This window comes from Hyaena hyaena, unplaced genomic scaffold, assembly GCF_003009895.1.
Source record: "Hyaena hyaena isolate Hyena2069 unplaced genomic scaffold, ASM300989v1 scaffold_26, whole genome shotgun sequence".
Taxonomy (NCBI): domain Eukaryota; kingdom Metazoa; phylum Chordata; class Mammalia; order Carnivora; family Hyaenidae; genus Hyaena; species Hyaena hyaena.
In genome coordinates this window covers 5220416-5236783 of record NW_024080658.1, presented here as the reverse complement: position 1 = coordinate 5236783, position 16368 = coordinate 5220416, and positions in this window count along the sequence as shown.

The following is a 16368-nucleotide window of genomic DNA, read 5'->3' as shown; positions in this document are numbered from 1 at the left end:
GTTCAGACTCCAAAGTCCGTATGTTTAAATGTAATTATAACTACTCTCCCCAGATTACTAATCGTAGAGGCAATATAATAAGGTTTCTGTAAATCTTCAACTTTTGCTTCCAGATACAAAACATACACTATTTGCATCTAGGCACTTCCTCAGTATTTCTGCTACGAAGTTGAACATTATTCCTCTTCTTTTGGTTTGGATGAAAACATTTTTCTTAATTTACTGAGACTATTTGAGAAAAATGAATCACTGATAAACCACACTAGGCTGTTGAAAGTGTTTGAGTAACTCATTGAATTTTAATATTCTCAGCATCCAAATACTACGGTATAAACTGGGCTAAACATTAGATGACTTCCATTCAAGCCCTTGCTTCACCAATTGTCTTTGGGACCTTGAACAAATCCTCTCCTTACACTGAATGTTAGTTTCCCAACTGCAAAATAGAGCTTTCCTCAGTAATAGCATGACATAAGGAAGTCAAACGGAAGGAAGAAGGGCTTTTGAGCTAGAGGCACCTGGATGGGGATTGTGTGAGGCTACCTTCCACCTGGGTCTCTGAGTTTCAGGTGTTTTGTCTGAAAAATGAGGATGATAATAGTAACTCCAGAAGGCTTAATTAAATTTGGAAACTTTCTTTACATATAGTACTTTAATACACAATATGGAACAACAACAACAACAACAAAAAAAAAAAACAAGAACAAAAAACCAGAAGTGCTTCTGAACATTGTGGTAACATTCTGTCCTGCATATGACGTATTTCCTGCATAAGGTCCCTCAGGCTTGTGTGTTTTCTTGTTCATTTGTTCATTTGTTTCTACTAATGGAGATGGATTTGTGCTGAGATGTTCATTTTTTTTTTCTCTTGGCCTTCCTTTCTCTTCCCCTTTGTCTTGTGATCCTCTAAATTGCATTATTCTAAAAATACTACTGGCAAAGTGTGCTTCCCATTCCACATGAGGACTAACACATCATTGACATTATTTGAAGAAGCATGGAGCTCCAACATCCAATTAGTCATTAGAAAAATTAAGAAAATTACCCATGTACTTAATTGGTAAATTTTTAAAAATGTTTTACAAGTTCACATTTTATTAAAATCTCTAACTATATGTATCTTACATAACTTGTAGAACCATAACAAACTATCCCTCTCAGACATTAAATGTAATGAACAAATATATACATTACTATTATATGTACCTCATTTTCTTTTCCCCAGATGCTATTTATGAAAAGCCCAGAAATTAATGGTAATTTGAACTATAAAGCTATGTTAACATACTAGAAGTGATGGAATATATATTTCCCCTCTCTCCTCTTCTGAATTACTCTATTACTCTCTATAAATATTTACAGGTTGTATTCTTCTTATTTCATCAGATAGGAGAAGGCTGAAAATTTAAGAGCCTTACCTGGACAAAATAATATGGAAAATACAAGTAGATGTCTCAGGACTGTTACTCAACTATCACTAGGCAGGGATGTCAATTACTGTCCAAATGAGGACACCTTTGAAACCGGAAATGGGCACTATTAATAATTATACCAGCAAATAGGGATCAGCCAGGTCTCTTTCAGAGAGATCGAGATGTATGGTTGATGCATCACTCGACACAGGTTGTGTCAGTTTGACCTCCAAAATACTTTCTGTCTATTCAAAATATATCCTGCTTTTCTTTCACAGTCTCTACTCCTCCACCATCAAGTTACTTTTTTTCTTGACTGGACTGCTATCATATCCTCATAGTAGCCTTTGTTTAAACCTTGCCTTCCTCTCCACCTCACTTCTCCAGCCAGCTTTCCACACAGTGACCAAAGATATCATTTTAAGACAGTGGTTCTCAACTGGGAGAAATTTTGCCTGCCTAGGGACATTCAGCAATGTCTGGGGACTATTTTGACTTACACAACACGAGAGCTGCTATTGGCATCGAGCGGGTAGAGGCCAGGGATGCTGTAAAGATCCTATAGTTCCATATGCTAGCCCGTCCACAACAAAGAATCGTCTAACCTGAAGTGCAAATAGTTCCATTACTGAGAAACGACTGTAAAGTATAAATCCAATCATACCATGCCTCCAGTTAAAGCTCTCCAACATATGTAAAATGAAACCCAATAATCTTACCACAAAGGACCTTTTCTTATCGTCTAAATGCTGTATCTCTGCAACCTCTAGCTCCCTACAGGCTTCTCTCATTTCAGGCAAGGTCTTCTTTCCTCCAGTCTAGCTGGATCCCAACTTGGGCTTCTGCCTGAAATGCTCTCCTTCTGGCTCCCTCCCATCTTTCAGGACTCAGCTCAAATGCTATCCCTCGGACAGTTCTTTCTGGTTACCTTTAGCTGAAGAAGCGTAGCCCCCTCGAATCCCGCCTCATTCTGTCACATCCCATTCTCGTCATTCCTCTAGTTCTATTCGCTTCACTGAACTTTTCTAATGGAAATTATTTCATTTATTTATTTTCCTGTTTCTTATATCCATTTTTCTCCATTATAATGTAAGCTCCGGAAAAGTTAAGACCTTCTATGCTTCTTATTTTGCTGAATTCTCTATGCCTAGAGCAGAACAGGTCCTGGTAAAGAGCAAGTAAGCAATGGATATTTGTCACTGGAAAAACAACTATAGTAAATCACATTGATAGAGGGGGAAAAAAAAGAGGACATCGGAAATCAGAGATAATTTCAACCAGGGATTTGGAGGTCCAATTGTAGTGCTAATTGTTATTGTTTAACAATAACAGTACTAAAATTAGTGACAGCAACTATCATTTACCAAATGTTTATTATAGGCTGGGCACTATGCTAAACCCTTTACATTAATTTCCTCCGTCCTTACAACTCCCCAGCTGATCATCTGTATTCCAGCCTCAATCATGTTGCCATTCCTTGCCATGCCTTGCTTACTATAATCTCTAGACCTTCGCACATGCTAAGCTGTCCATCTAGACCACTGTCTTCGTCTTCACCTTCCCATTGCCATGCAAAGCTCATATGTGACTACTTAGGACAAATTAGATTTGGGATCTGTGTTCCCATAGCACTAGCCTTTACTTCCTCCATAGACAAAAACTCTTTGATTGCAGTCTATCCCCATTGCCTGCCTCATATTTGTGGAATTTATGAATGTGGTAGAGAATATTGGTTTACTGATGAACAAATTGAACTGCACAGAGTTTAAATCTCCCAGGGTCAAATAGTATGCACATAACTAGGATTCAATTTCAAGCCAACTGGAACACAGAATCTGAATTTTAATCGCTCTTATATATTAGATATGTGGCTTTGGACAAGTTACCTAACTTCTTGGAATCTTGTTTTGCTCATCTGTAAAATTCTTTGTATGAGTGGGATGGGGAATTGGTGGTAGACCAGATGAAATCTGTAGCTCATTTCAGCTATAACACTTGAGTTCAAGTGCTTGCATAAAAGATGTTTTACAGGTAGAAAGTATTTGACAAGTAGACAAATATATTTATTGCTGAATTCTACAGAAGACATTCAACATAGAGACTATGGGCATATGAAACACTTTTCTACATTCACTAATGCCCCCACTCCTTAGTCAAATTTAAAAATGACCCATTCCTTCACTTTTTAGGAATTTTCACTCTTATTCTAATAGCAAAAACAGGTAGGTCTGCTCTTTTTCTACAAGAAAATTGCAGTTTTTTGATAGGTTAAGCTCCCCAGCTTTCAACCTCCTTATTTATCCACTCAGGAAACTGGTTTACTGCCTCACAAAACAGCACACCCATACGATTAGCACTTAATTATGGTGGAGTCAGTAGCTGGGCTATAGGCTCAGGTTGATTTAACTCATTCAAAATAAGTCTGGATTTCGTTTGTTTCATTTGGATTGCAAAGTGACAAATTTTTGCACACCACCCACTGCAGATTTCACTTATTCTGAAAGAAAATAAACCTTTCGTCCATTTTTCCTTTAATATCAATGTAAAAAAAAGTAACTTGGAATCTAATATCAAATCCTTCCATGTTAAATTTTTTTAATTGGTGACATACACTTAGACATATATTTAAATGTAAGTATTGCCCTATATTGCCAATTGGAAAATTACTGTTAAAGATTTATGAAAATAGCTAACTGGCTATGATTTAAATTATAACAGACTTTTTTGGGTTCATCTATTTTAGTTTTCAGCAATTGCTTCCAAGATAAAATGAGCCTTTAAGATGAAATATGAAAGGAATTCCCTTTGTCAGGTGCAGTAGTCAGCCTGGTATTCATCTTTTTGCGCAGTTCCCTTCTAAATCATACCAGGTTGGTCTGTGTGACCATGGAATACAGTGGCAATGATGCATGTCACTTCTAAGACTTTGTCATAAATGGCACTGTGGCTTTCTGCTTGCTTTCTCTTTTGCCCTCTTTCTTATATCAGTGGCTCTGGGAGATCCCAGCCACCAAGTGTTGAAGAAAGACTTCCAACCACCAGTCCTGAGGAACTGACGCCGCCTGCCCACAGCCATGTGGCTGGAAGTAAACTTGGAAGCAGGTCCTTTAGCCGTAGTCAAATCTTTGGATGACTGCGACCCAGGCCAACACCCTGCTTGTGCTCTCTTGAGAACCACCCAGCTAAGCCGCTTCTGACTTCCTGATCCACAGAAACTATGAGATAATGAATGTTTGTTGTTTTTAGCCACTACATATTTGGATAATTTGTTATGCGGCAGCAGATATCCAGTACTGCAGGGAATGCAGACATTTCATTTCTCATTTATACATTCTTCATGCTTTATTAAAGCTATGAGAGAGAGAGAGACAGAGAGAGAGAGATGGAGCTTGCAGTGGATGGACTTCATGTAATAATAATAAATACACATTATTATTATAAAGGTAATTTTAAAATACAAAATATAGCTTTTGAATTTTGTTTATGAAATTGTATGAGACTTAACAGAATGTTTTATTATTAAAATTTAAGAGGGATATAGAAAAAGAGGAAAGGATTCAGGTTAAAAAAATAAAAACAAAAAACAAAACAACTGGAGAATTTAGTCCCAATCAAAAAGGCACACATTATAACAATGGTAGTCAGAGCAGTAGTTTTGAAGATTTCTATGTTTTTATTTTTATGCTTTGGGTTGAGAAAGGTTTTTTTCAAATGAAAGCTTTTTGGAACCCTGCAGTAGAGAGTCATAGTCAATATGTCCCTTTGGACATATGCCTCAGGAAAAACAAAAACAAAAACTAAAACAAAACAAAAAAGCAGAAGAGAAATTGGAAAAAAAAAAACTGGTGGAAAAGGAATTGAATGGGCCTCACGCTTGGAAGTCCCTCATATGATTTTCAATAGAAAAAGTGATGGAAAAATCTTTACCTTCTTGCTAATATCAGGAGAAATCTTTCAATATTTTACCACTCAGTATGAGACTTAGTATTAATTTTTCACCCCTTCATAGTCCCTCTACATTTCCCTTTTGACATCAAAATATGAGCATTATAAATATATAAAATGAAGCTGTGAGGATTTTAAAGTTATATATTGGTACAAAGTGATATAATATTTCTTCTTAAAAATTCTTAGTATGAGAGAACAGAACTATAAATGCCAAGAATAAAATAAAAAGTAACACACATAAAATAAAAAATAAATAGAAAATAAAAAATTAAGCAAAAATGTAATGTCTTACTTTCCTTTGTATAGACCTACAGACAAATTTTGCTTATCCGCATAGTGTTTCTTAAAAACCTGAATTCAATGTTAACATTTCAAAATGAGGAAATTTCACCTAAAATGTGCACATCAGGGTCATGCTAAGATTTTCAATAACACAGGGCAACCAGTCCCAAATGAAAATAATTGGCTGGAGCCAGAGCTGCTCTATGGAAAAGTACTCCAAATCTTACAGCTTAGATATGAAAAACAAACAAATAAACAAGCAAACAAAAACCTTGACAGAGGCTTTTCCAAAATTTAACATATCCCCTAAAAGATATTTGAATTAAGCGATATCAAGTAGTAGAGCTGAAACAAAATCTTATAAACTATCGATAATAGAAAACAGTCATGCTAGAGGAAAAACTAAAATATATTTCCATTCACTACGGAAAACATAAAATCACTGTCAGATAAAGAGGCAATCAAAATAAAGTAGCCAGAAAAGTAGGAAAAATCATTACAGATGTACATCAAGCAGTGAATTAACAAGAAATATTTTGTAATTTTTCTGGCTTTTATAATGTATGGGACATTTGCTAGATTTTTCTCATTTGTAGTTTATTATGATTCCTTTGCTCATTCTAAGTGAGTACTCACTTTTTAACGATTTTATTTTCATAATATTGTATTCTTATTCTTAGAGACCCCCAAAATGTGGATTCATCCCTACCAGCTATTTAAAAATTATTTTAAATGTTTATTTTTGAGCAAGAGAGAGATACAGACTGTGAGAGGAGGAGGGGCAAAGAGAGGGAGACACAAAAGCTGAGGCAAGCTCTAGGCTCGGAGCTGTCAGCACAGAGGCAGATGCAAGCCTCACATTCATGGACCGCAAGATCATGACCTAAGCCCCTACCAGTTTTTAACTGAAAGAGAGAACAGCAAAAAGAATGGTCATGTGCTATACAATTCAAAAGAATACTAGAAAAATTAATGAGGCCATAGAACATTTTAGCAAAACTATTCCTCATGATCATTCTAAAAAAGTCACATATTTAGTGATAATTGCTCACATGCAATGTTGTTGTACAAAAGTAACATTTTTTTGGTCAAAACATCAACAAAATGGAATATTTATGCTAAAATGTGGAATCTGTTTTCAATGAATTCTCCTTAATGGCCATTTTTTAGATGTCCATTATTTTTAAAAACTGGAGATGACAATTTGAAGGCAGGCTATGCAATGTGACCATCATAAGTAGCAGAATAGAATTACTTTCAGGGAATTTAGAAACCATTTTCCCTACTTTCCCCCATATCAAATCAATGATGAGGAGGAAAAACACAATGAGAATGAGAATGGAGGAAATAAGACAGAAAGAGAAAATAAAGATGGAAGACTGATATGGAGGAAGAATAAAGGAGAGAAATAGAATTGATGGCAGAAACTCAACACCTCACAGTGATTATATACATGCACTCTCAAATTTAATTTTCACCCAAAATTTTCCAGACTGACCAATCTGAACCCAAGTTAAGCAAATTGTTCAGTAAGAGGAATTGGATCAAAGTCCGGCATATATGGCTACAAGACTTCTATTGTTCTAGACCACCATAGTACACTTTGCTCCTCTCAGTCCCCAGAGGACTCAATTGTATGTGAAAGATGACCTCCAGCAAGGCTTCATTTTAAAAGCTTTTCTTCTGAAGAATTTTGAGTGAAAAAGACATCACTTATGAACCAGGATATGGGTAAATAAATCCATAATCATTGCAAAGCAATTCCATGAACCAAATTTATTTAATTAAAAAAAAATTTTAATGTTTATTTTTGAGAGAGACAGAGAGAGAGATAGAGGGTGAGTGGGGGAGGAGCAGAGAGAGAGGGAAACACAGATTCCAAAGCAGGCTCCAGGCTCTGAGCTGTCAGCACAGAGCCCAACACAGGGCTCAAATTCATGAACTGTGAGCCGGAGTCAGATGCTCAACTAACTGAGTCACCCAGGTCCCCTCCATGAACCAAATTTTTGAGAATGTGGACACGATTGTTGATTACAGTGCAGATTCTGGGCAAAATACAAGGAGAACAAACTTTTTTTTTTTTTTTTTTTTTTAATTTATTTCTAGGAGAGAGAGAGACAGCGTGAGCAGGGGAGGGTCAGAAAGAGAAGGAGTCACAGACTCTGAAACAGGCTCCAGGCTCTGAGCTGGCAGTCAGCACAGAGCCCGACGTGGGACTCGAACCCACAAACTGTGAGATCATGACTTAAGCTAAAGTCGGACGCTTAACCGACTAAGCCACCCAGGCGCCCCACAAGGAGAACAAACATAACACCTTGGTACAGGCTTCTGCATTCTGGCCTTCATATAACTAACCCTCACTGTGTTCAAAATCTTTGTCATCTGGAGCAACCAATTTTGTTTTTACTTATTTCAGAAGCAAAGATCATGAACATATTTTCTCTTCTGTAGCACAATGATTCAGAGCATGTTGCACATGAGTGAGGCAGACATGGAACCATTTCTGCCTTCCCACTTTCTTGTTGTTTAACCTGGATAAGTTCTTTTCTTCTTTAAATTTTTTAACGTTTATTCACTTTTGAGAAACAGAGACAGAACGTGAGCAGGGGAAGAGCAGAGAGAGGGAGACACAGAATCGGAAGCAGTCTCCAGGCTCTCAGCTGTCAGCACAAAGCCTGATGTGGGACTTGAACTCACGAACCAGAGATCATGACCTGAGCTGAAGTTGTACACCCAATTGACTGAGCCACCCAACTGCCCTTAACTTGAATAAGTTCTTAACCTCAACAAGTCAGAGTCTTCTTATCTCTAAAACATGGATAATTATATGTGCTTTATAGGGGTATTGATGAAAGTGAGAGCGAGAGTCTAGTACTAACTCATTACCTGACATACAATAACCACTAGTGACTACTACAGAACTTCAATTAATATAATGATAACAAGAAACAAAATGGACACGCAATTAGTTTCAAAGCAAACATGGGTCTGATTTTACTCCAGAAATAACTTTAAAGTGAAGACCATTGCCAATGAAGACATGAAACCCTAGCTCAAGATTTTCAGACAATTTCTCCAATTGCATTTATTATGGATTCCAAGAACCCTTCAAATCAGGAAAGAATGACAGAAGCAAAGACTTCCTTGAAAAGCTGTATAGCTACTAGAAAGGAGGTGGGGAAGAATGCATTTGTTTATAATCCAGCATCTCACTGGGAATTCAGACAAAGGCCTCTGTTTTAAAAAAAAAAAAAATACAAACTCCATCCCAGCTGCTCCAAAGCCCAGCCATTCAAATTAGTTAGAGAGCAAATATCAGTTTGTTTTTTGATCACTGCCCAGCTTGGTGTCTTACTCATCCATAATATAGGACTATTCTTTTAAGAAAATGGTTCTGTTGTGGGTTTGGCAGTGAGAGCTCCAGTTCGGTTCAACTAAGCTTATTTCTTTTGTTTGAAGCAGAAAAGCTGTTTACAAATAATCTGTGTATAATTAGTTACCTGGTTCTAAAACTGTTTTATTTTTATTTCCTCTTTTCCTTGTGAAGCCATCAGGGAAAGCTGATTACTCCTAAGTCATTATAAGCTAATATGCAGTCTAGGTAGGGTGGGTTTTGAATCTCTCTGTTAATGCTGGTTAAATACTTAAAACTAATTAGACCATTTTAATAGAAGTCATTTATTATAGAATTCTTCTTAAGAAAGAACCTTATAGTTCATGCGGATATATGCCACCAATTACATATTTATAAATCTTAGTTTAATGTTCCAGTTCTGTTAGGCAGGTGTGTAAGAAAACGGTGATTCCCAAATGAAAGAAAATTACATGAATTCATTTAAAATTATCACTAATAAAATCAAAGTTAGCATTCCTTTAAGGCTCAAGACAAGCTTCACAACACTGAATACCAAAATGCTTTTCACAGATCTCTGTTATTTCTATGTGTAAACACATGAATTTTTGAGTTAGTGATAGGTCAAATACAATGTCATTCAGACAGCAAACCTAGCTTTGCAAAATTTTCACACTGATCTTAAATTTTAACCCAAAGAATCCACGACACCTCCAAATCTCAGATGGGCTAATCTGGCTTATAATTCAAGAGCTTCTAAGTACTCATCTAGTTCTAAAGAGACAGCTGATTCTAAAATGAACCTCAAGTTCTCTTTTATGCTCCTTTGAGATAAATAAGACTCGAATATCTACTTAAAAAGGAATTTGTGTTATGGGTATATATGCAGTCTTCTTTCTTTCCTGCAGGAGCAAATCCATGCTTACTTAATTTTTTGTCTTTATTCTCAGCACCATAGTGTTTAGGTTCATTATATGAAATGCAGATAAAGATCTTGAGTTTCTCCTGGGAGCTTCAGTACATTATAGAGATCCAAATGAGAACTAAAATGGATTAAGATTTCTTATTGATTCTAGTAAACACTTACATACATACATTAAAAAGAATATAAAAAAGACTAAAAAAAAAGTAACCGGCCTTCAGTTAACACATTAGAAACAGGACTTTTACCTTACCAGATTCAGGTTCATCCTCTTGAATTTGCATATAGTTCTGTGCAGAGGTGTCTTAAAACCTTATTAATGCATCTAATTAAAGTAATGACAGAGAACTTCCACAGCATCTAATGAAAGAAAACAAAGATTAAATTTAAGTTAATCAGCTTTGAAATGTAAACAGGTACATTCAATCATTAAATGATTCCATTTATTTTTAACAGGTTCTTAGAAGTGAGTCTAATAAACGTCCCACCATTTTTTCTTGGTTTGCCTGAATGTTTATTAGCATCATTAATCTATTAGTAAAAATCCAAAGAGACATTTCATGCCTGGTATAAATTCATTCTAAGTTTTTGATGAATGAAGGAAAGTAGGTAGCCAAGATTTTTCACACAATAAATTCTAAAACAGTTCATGTATGTTTTAAAGCAGTGACTTCTAAAATATTCTAAAATTGGCACTAATAATAAAGGCTGTCATTAAGTTTGCCATCCCAGGATGTTAGTTCTCTGCTTTGAGAAGACAGTGTAACTAGTATTCCTGGTAAAAATGTCAGCAACAGGTTTCTGAGTCTGTTTCTAGCAACCAGAGTCCAGGGCAGAGGGAAATGTTTTTACATTTTGCACAGTTTGGAGATGAAAGAACCAATTTTAAGGTTGATGAAGGAAGACATTGCTCAGCAGGTGTTGAGCAGGCCTGATGTAATGACTCCATACAGTTTTACTAGTAGCAAAATTCAGAAACCCTGGAAAAATCTATTTGTTTCTCTATAATCTTCCTCTAATAATCAGTGGTCTATTGGTTTGTTTTGTTTGATTTGGGTTAGAAGATTTTCCCTTCTAACTGAACAGAAGTTAGCATTCATTATCCTATGTGATGTAGATCTACCGTGAGTTACCTCAGAAATCCTCACCATTTCTCTTGCCATTACATGTGATGGAAGAAATATGCATTCCCTGCCCAAACTCAAGTTTACTCATTATTTCTGACATGCTAGCTCTCACTTCACTCATTTCTCTCCCACTCAATAAAACATATTAGTGGGCAAATGATGAAAATAAGTTCATTATTGAGGTAATCAAGAATCCCTTCTAATTTATAAGAAAAGTAGGCTATTCCTAAATCTGGGGATGTTGCTTATTATTTTTTTATTCATTTGTTCAACAATTATTTTTTATTGTGGAGGAATATTTAACATGAGATCTACCCTCTTAACAAATTTTAAGTACACTATACAGTATTGTTAGCTATAGGCACAATGTTGTACAACAATAAATCATTAGTATAACTGAACCTTTGTACCCACTGAATAGCAATTTCCTATTTCCCCTCCTCCAGTCCCTGGCAACCACCATTCTACTCTCACCCATTTCTATCTCAATCTATCTCTATCTCTATTTCTGTCTATTTCTATCTCTATCTCTATCTATCTCTATATTATATCTCTATCTATCCATCTATCTATATTTCTTTTTTTTCTTTGTTTTGGTAGTTATATTTTTAATTTTTTTTTTTACAAATAGTTTATTGTCAAATTAGTTTCCACATAACACTCAGTGCTCATCCCCACAAGTGTTCTCCTCCATGCCCATCCCCCCTCCCCCCCACATCCATCAGTCCTCAGTTTTTGTCAGCATTCAAGAGTCTCTCATGGTTTGCCTCTCTCCCTTTCCCCCACCATTTCCGCCCTTCTTCTCCCCCTTGTTCCTCCGTCAAGTTCCTCCTAATCCTCCTATACGTGCAAACATATGGTATTTGTCCTTCTCTGCCTGACTTATTTCGCTCAGCATAACACCCTCAAGGTCCATCCATGTTGCTACACATGGCCAGATTTCATTGTTTCTCATTGCCATGTAGTATTCCATGGTATAGATAAACCACATCTTCTTGATCCATTCGTCTGTTGATGGACACTTAGGCTCTTTCCATGTTTTAGCTATTGTGGAGAGTGCTGCTATGAACATTGGGGTACATGTGCTCCTATGCCTCAGCATTTCTGTATCCCTTGGGTAAATTCCTAGCAGTGCTATTGCTGGGTCATAGGGGAGTTCTATTGTTAGTTTCCTAAGGAACCTCCACACTGTTTTCCAGAGGGGCTGTACCAGTTTACATTCCCACCAACAGTGCAGGAGGGTGCCCGTTTCTCCACATCCTCGCCAGCATCTAGAGTTCTCTGATTTGCTCATTTTAGCCACTCTGACTGGCGTGAGGTGGTATCTCAGTGTGGTTTTGATTTGTATTTCCCTGATGAGTAGGGATTTCTATCTCTATCCATCTATCTATCTCTATCTGTTTCTATCTGTCTCTATCTCTGTCTATCTCCATCTCTGCCTTTGGCTCTATCTCTATCTCATATATGGAGAATCATGTAGTATTTGTTCTTCTGTGATTAGCTTATTTTATTTAGAATAAGGTCCTCCAGATCCATCCATGTTGTCCCACATGGTCAGATTTCCTTTTTTAAGGCTGAATAATATTCAAGTGCATGTACATGCCACATTTTCCTTATGCATCAATTCACTGATAGACATATATTATTTCCAAATTTTTGCTACTGTAAATAATACTGGAATGAATGCTGGAATACAGATATCTTTTCAAGATCCTGATTTCAATTTTTTGGATAAATATCCAGAAGAGTTCCTATTACATAGCAGGCACCATTCTAGAAAATGGGGATGCTTAGTTATCAGCGAGCAGATAACATGTGAAACTTAATAGTGAGCTCATTATCCCAATTTGTTACAATATTGTGGTTGCTCAAATATCTATCCTTCATGCAACAGAGTTACTATTTTCTTTGAAAACACAAATATAATCATATCAGTCTCTGGCCTCAAACATTTCAATGGCATCCTTTGCCCTCAAGATAAAATCCAAAACCTTACAGTGACCATGAAGTCACACAGCCTGGCCTCTGCTACTTCCCCAGCCCTCTCCTGCATCATACCCACCCCCTTTATGCCAGCATCACACTTGTGCCGCCCTGGCAGCCCTTCAGTTCCTGGAATGCATTAATCCTCCCCAAGTCTGTTCTTTGAGCAGAAATCTCTCCTCCTCATTTTTAGTAAACCTGTCCAAATATTTTGTCCTTCAAATCTCAGCTTAAATATAACTCCTACAGGGAAATCTTTCCCGAGTCTCAGACTAGGCTTGATGCCTCCATTACTCATTCTTACTGCACCCTGCACTTTTTTTGTTGAAGCATTTATCTCAATTTAAATCAAAGCATATTTGTTTAATTATTTGTTTAAAGCTCATCTCCCCTAAAGGACCATAATTGGGGCCATAAGCACAGAAATGATGCCTCCTTTATTCCCTACTCTCTTCTCAGTGGACAGCAGAGGTTCTATTGAGTATAGGACCTCAGTAAGTATTTGGTAAATTATTGCATGAATGGAGTATGCAGCATCCCCTAGGTGAATTTTTCAAGCCCCTTTTAGTCATGGGATCTCTTGTGCTAACTGATTGTTTGGGGGAAAGAAGGCTTAATTCATCCATCAACCTTTATAGCTTTTAAGGCACTGCAAAAAACCATATTTTTAAAACAATTGCCACTAAAACTCATTCCACACAGTGGAATACTATTCATCACTAAAAAGAAACAAATAATGACAGATGTTGCATCACAGATGAATCTCAAAAACATTACTAAGTGAAAGAAGCTGGACAGAAGAGATTACATAGTTTATGATTCCATTTATATGACATGCCTAGAAAAAGCAAGTTTCTGGATACAGAAAGTAGATTAGTGGCTGCCTGGGGGTGGGAATGGGGATTAACTGTAAAAGGTCATGAGGGATCTTCTTGAGGGGATGAAAATGTTCTAGAACTGATTTATGGAGACGGTTGTACCACTGAGTAAACTGACTAAAAATTATACATTTGAAATAGATGGTTGGTATAATATGAAAAATATATCTTAGTAAAGTTGTTTTAAAAACAATTATAAACTCTAGCTGACTTTCGATGGACTTTTTTTTTTTGACACAATTGCAGTTATCCTTTGTTTCATTTCTTCCAATTGGCCTTTAGAGGACACATTAAGCTAGTACTGTTTCCTAATAGTTTCATGAGGGTTCATCTTGTCTAAGGAAGGCAAACTTGTAGCAATCATATTTCTCTAAAAGCACTAAAAATACATCTAATAGGTGATTAGATAATGACTGGTTGGCTGATACCATCATAACATATTTGCCTTCTCTGAGATAGATGCACTAAAATCTCTTTAGGATAGGAAATTTTTGTGGAAAAGATGAGGCTTGGAATAGGAAAACATTGCCTCTGTGGATAAAGTGGAAAACACTCTGAAGAAACAAATGGAAAACATCACACTTTCAGGCAATTACAGACTCTTGGCTGAAATTCAGCTTCAGGCTTATCTTGTGGGGAGGAATTTTTAAACACTTCAAAGCCCTACCCAGCGTTATAGCTGTCACCTTAATCTACCCCAAAAACATCCATTTCAGAAAGTTAAAGTTTCAGAGTATACTGCTGAAGAATTCTGTAATTAGAGTGAAATATAACAGTGAATGCCTACGGGGATTTTTTCTCTTTTGATATCATGGTAAAGTCAAGTCAAAGAAAATTAACTGAAGAACGTGTTCTCTTAAAACCACATCGCAGAGAATAATGGTTCATTCCTGAGCAAGGGTGGAGTAACCTCGAGAATAAAAATATAAGATTATTAATACATCAAGTCACACCTACCATTAAAGTCAACTACAAACATTAAAACAACTTCCAAAAAGAGGGAGGAATATTAGTAGGATAGACTGTAATCCAGGGATTCAAGAATTAGAGGGTTTTGAAAAATGAAAACAATCTAAGATTACATTCAGGTTTTAGAATTATTTTCTATAGGGGATGCCTATCTTATATGTTTGCTGATAATTTCTTGAGCTCAAAATTATGTTCCTAAGAAAAAGAAAATGTACTATTAAATCTTTTAAGAGTTCAATATCATTGGTGGTGTAACACCCATGTTAAATAGCAAAACTTTCATATGTAGAAGTTGACAAAACAACATATACTTGGTTTATTATTTTGATTTTTACTGATATTCCTTCTGTTATTGTTTTCCATTTATACAACACAGCAATGATTCTCACTTTTTTCCCCTTTATATGACCACTTTATGTCACAATAAATATAAATTAATTTAAATTACCATGCTGCGTGTTCTCTGTCCTGGCTAAGAATACATGGACAATAGTAGTTCTCTGTAGAGCCTTATTTGAGTTAGTCTCATGGAATATGCTGATTGGTATTTGAAACACATAAAATGGATGTTACATTTTAATTTTCACCCATTTCTTCTGGTATTTAAAACAGAAGTAGAAATATATCACGGGAAAAGCTTGTCACATTTCATGAAGAATTTGCAGGGGCAAAAGTCAAGTGACTGGTCCTTGTTTTCGCACATGGTCAAGCTCTCCCATAAATTGCTACTCATTAGGATCCTTAAAATGACCACGACTTTTTCTAAATCATAATGAAAAGGAAAAATAAAGTCTTCTCTTGCTTTCAAATTGTGTGTGTGTGTGTGTGTTGTAATATTTTTAGGTGTTTTATATTGGAGGGTTTTCATACTGGCAGAAAAGGGGCTGCCTTGCTCTTCTTTACTTTTGCGGGTTTTCATATGCACAAAACAGTAGGGAGATAGCCTCATTTGCAATTACCTTTCTATGGAGAAGTGTCATGTATAGTTTTACTTAAGGAAACTGGTGCATCAACAAATCTGTAAATTTTGCATGGTATCGAACCTCTCTGGGCTTCATTTCTTATTTGTAGAATATAAGGATAAACAGTATGGTCTTTAAGACCTTTTCCAGTTTTAAAAAAAATGCAGTGATCCCTAGCAAATGAGTGCTCACAATCATCACACTTGATAATGACAGCTGTAGGCCATACATGAGGGAGCCAGTAGTAATGCAGGTAGTGAGTAATCAAAGTATAAAGGACTTTGGGGCCACCTGGGTGGTTGAGTCCGTTGGGTGTCCAACTTCCACTCGGGTTGTGATCTTGTGGTTGGTGGGTTCGAGCCCCTGTTGTGCTCTCTGCTGTCAGCATGGAGCCCGCTTTGGATCCTCTGTTTCCCTCTCTTTGCTCCTACCCTGCTCGTGTGGGCTCTCTCTCTCTCAAAAATAAATATTAATTTTTTTAAAGTGTAAAGCACTTTGGCTAGGATAAATTCTACCAAATCCCAAAAGTATGA